The sequence below is a fragment of the Heteronotia binoei genome, unplaced genomic scaffold (assembly GCF_032191835.1).
Source record: "Heteronotia binoei isolate CCM8104 ecotype False Entrance Well unplaced genomic scaffold, APGP_CSIRO_Hbin_v1 ptg000122l, whole genome shotgun sequence".
NCBI lineage: Eukaryota > Metazoa > Chordata > Lepidosauria > Squamata > Gekkonidae > Heteronotia > Heteronotia binoei.
In genome coordinates this window covers 576,575-579,938 of record NW_026799994.1, presented here as the reverse complement: position 1 = coordinate 579,938, position 3,364 = coordinate 576,575, and positions in this window count along the sequence as shown.

Sequence of the window (3,364 nt, the reverse complement as noted above, 5' to 3'; positions counted from 1 at the left end):
TTTGTATAATATTTTTAAGCCTATTGGCCATTACTTTGGCAAAAATTTTATAATCCTGATTCAATAGGCTAATTGGTCTGTATGATCCTACTTCTTGAGGATCCTTTTGGGGTTTTAAAATCACTGTGATTTCTGCCTTTCTCCATGTGTCTGGAGCTATGCCCCCTTTAAGTATATTATTAAATACTTCTTGCAATTCTGGTACTAATATTTCTCTCATTTCCTTATAAAATTCTGCTGAAAATCCATCCAGTCCAGGAGATTTTCCTACCTTTAAACTATCTATCACTCTTTCAATCTCTTGTCTTGTTATATTGTCCTCTAATCCTCTCTGCTCTGTATCTGTCAACCTTACTCCTATCTCTTCTTCAAAATCTTTCACTCCTTTTTCTCCATATAAATCTTTATAAAAAGTCTCAAATGCTGCTTTTATTTCCTCTGAATTCTGTGTTAGCTTTTTATCCACTCTGATACTTGTCACACTTTGCCTTTGTTTCTTATTTTTTAGAAAATTTGCTAGTCTCTTAGCTGAGTTAAGAGTATTTCTCTGGTATTCATTTTTTACCATGACCTGTTTCCTCCATAATGCCATAGAGTCTAGATCATCTAGTTTTTTCTGTAAATCCCTAATTAACTTGTGTCTAATGGGGCAAAACTTCTGAGCTTGGTCTTTTTGCAGTTTACCTAATTCTTGAAGCCTGCCTTCTCTGTCTGCATACCATTTTTTCTTTATCTCCTTTTCTTTCATAATACATTGTCCTCTGATCACCGCCTTAGCTGCATCCCATAAGATATTTGTTCCCACTGTACCTCTATTCTCTTGAAAGAATAGCTTCGTTTGTTCCATAATATGTTTTTTATCCTTATCCTTAACCATAACCATATTATTGTATCTCCATATTCTTTTGGTTTGCTTATGTGTTGTTTTAAATTCTACACTTATCGGGGCATGATCCGATATCCATATTGGGTGGGTAATAACTTTTTTAATTTCCCAATTGCATGTTCTATTAATTAATACATAATCTAAACATGAAGTCGTTTTATATCTCCCTGAGAAGTATGTGGGTTCAGGTACCAATTTAAGAGCTTTGTATACTTCAATAAAGTTCCATTGTCTCCAATTTATTATTTTATCCTTATTAACATCCTTATTAAAGTCCCCCGCTAATATCACCTCCCCTTCAATAAATTTACTAGCTTTTTTTAGAACTTTTAATAAAAAGGTTTTCTGTCCTGTATTTGGAGCATATATATTTATCAATGATGTTAACCTATTTTCAATCAAACACTTAACCATGACAAATCTCCCTTCAGCATCTCTTATCACCTCTATTGTTCTTATATCATACCTTTTATGAGTTAGGATTGCTACCCCCCTTGCTTTATTTGATCCCCGTGCCTCTGCCAAAATTTCCCAATTTGGGTCACTAATCAAGGGTCTTTTATCTCTTTTAGATTTATGAGTTTCCTGGAGCCAAACTATGTCTATATTTTGTTGTTTAAGGAATCTAGAGAGCTTGTATCTCTTTAAGTCTGATCCCAAGCCATTGACATTCAGTGTCAGCATCCTTAATGTTTTATCCATATTTAGATCGAACACTACCATTCTTTTGTACCCCTGGCTGAATACCTAGTTTACTTTTGTACCCCTTCCCATTCCCAAATACCTCTTCCCTCCCCTTCCCCATCTCTCCCCCCCCTTTGTGTAGAGCCATAGACTGAGGATGATCACTCATCCCTTCTCTACACCTTGAGCAAGCGCACTCCCCCCCCTCCCGGGTTATGTTACTACTTATTTAACCATTTTATTTTTATTTGGATACTTCCCTTAATATGTCTCAGTCTCGAGACAGTCTTATCCTTTTCTCCGATCGAGTGGATGCTCCTTCTTCTGGGTCCTGCTCCTGTGACTGGGGTTGGTGAGGTTCCTCCATAGGCATTGGTTCACTGCTCCTCTCATCTGCTCCCAATGTCTTTAATAGCTCCCGTGCCTCTTCAGGGTGCCGTGCACAAAGTCTTCTTCCCTCCTGGTAGATAACTAAAGACGCTGGATATGCCCAGCTAAATTTAATGCCACTTTGATTAAGTTTCTGTGCATAGGGTTTCATTTGAGACCTTTGGTGTAATGTTTCTTTACAAAAGTCTTCTTTCACATAAACTTTTCTGCCTTTAAAAGTTAAGTCTTTGGCTTTTTTAAGTGTTTTGAGGACTCTTTGCTGCAGTTTCTCTCTTGCTAGTTTCATTATAACTGGGCGGGGCGCCCCGCCCTGCCTTCTTGTTTGAAGTCTGTGAGCACGTTCTACTTCTTCTAGTTGTATCTCCATGCCCTGGTCTAATAACAAATCCACCAGTGTTTGCTCTAAATCGCAAGACTTAACTTCTTCTGAAATGCCAAATAAGATAACATTCTTCCTCCTGCTTCGGTCTGAAAGTTCTGTGGATTGTTTTTTCAAAAGGTCAATTTCCCCTTTATTTTGCAGCGAAAGAGCCTTTGCTTCTGTCGCAACGCCAGCGACTGCCTTAAGTTCTGTGCCTAAGCTCTGCATCTGTGTTGTTAAGTCAGCCAACGTTGCATGTACTTTAGCTTGAGATTCAAGCATTAAAGTCTGGAACTGTGCTAATTGCTCTGAGAGGCTTTTCACAGTGACCGCCATGTTATCTCAGCTTCCTCAACCTCCCCTCCTTTTCTTTGATATTATTGCTTATTTAAGCTTGCTTATCTTTAAGCCACTTATCTTTTCACTCTGCTCCTCCTTATGTTAGACGTCTCGCAGCCAGTTTCGATGACTCCCGCTTTTAATTACGTTCTTTTACAGCTTGTATCTTTGTTTTCTTAGGGAGAGTGGGGACGAGGCGTCTGAGTCTTAGCGCGTGCGCATTGCCCTCAAATCCCTTAGCACCTGTCACATCAACCATCACCAGTGGTCTGACCTAGCCTCAGATCGCAAAGCATGGAGGCACACCATCCACCAGGCTGTCTCTTCCTTTGAGAACACACGCATAGCTGGTCTTGAGGACAAAAGGAGATTGAGGAAGAATCGCACTGCTACAGGACCAACCCTAAATCAGACTTTTCCCTGCAGCCGCTGTGGCCGGACCTGCCTGTCCCACATTGGTCTTGTCAGCCACCAGCGAGCCTGCAGCAAACGTGGACTATTGCACCCTTCTTAAATCTTCGTTCGCGAAGCCAAGCCGAGAGAGAGAGAGATGTGCAAAGTTGAACTGTCCAGAAGGGTATTTTGTAAAGGGAATCATCAATCAATATAACTAGGAATTTATCACTGACTTCTAATGTTCTTTGTGTCATACAGCAAGTAGAAGTAATTTCATATTGTTTTACAAAGTAGCAAAGACTAAAGCA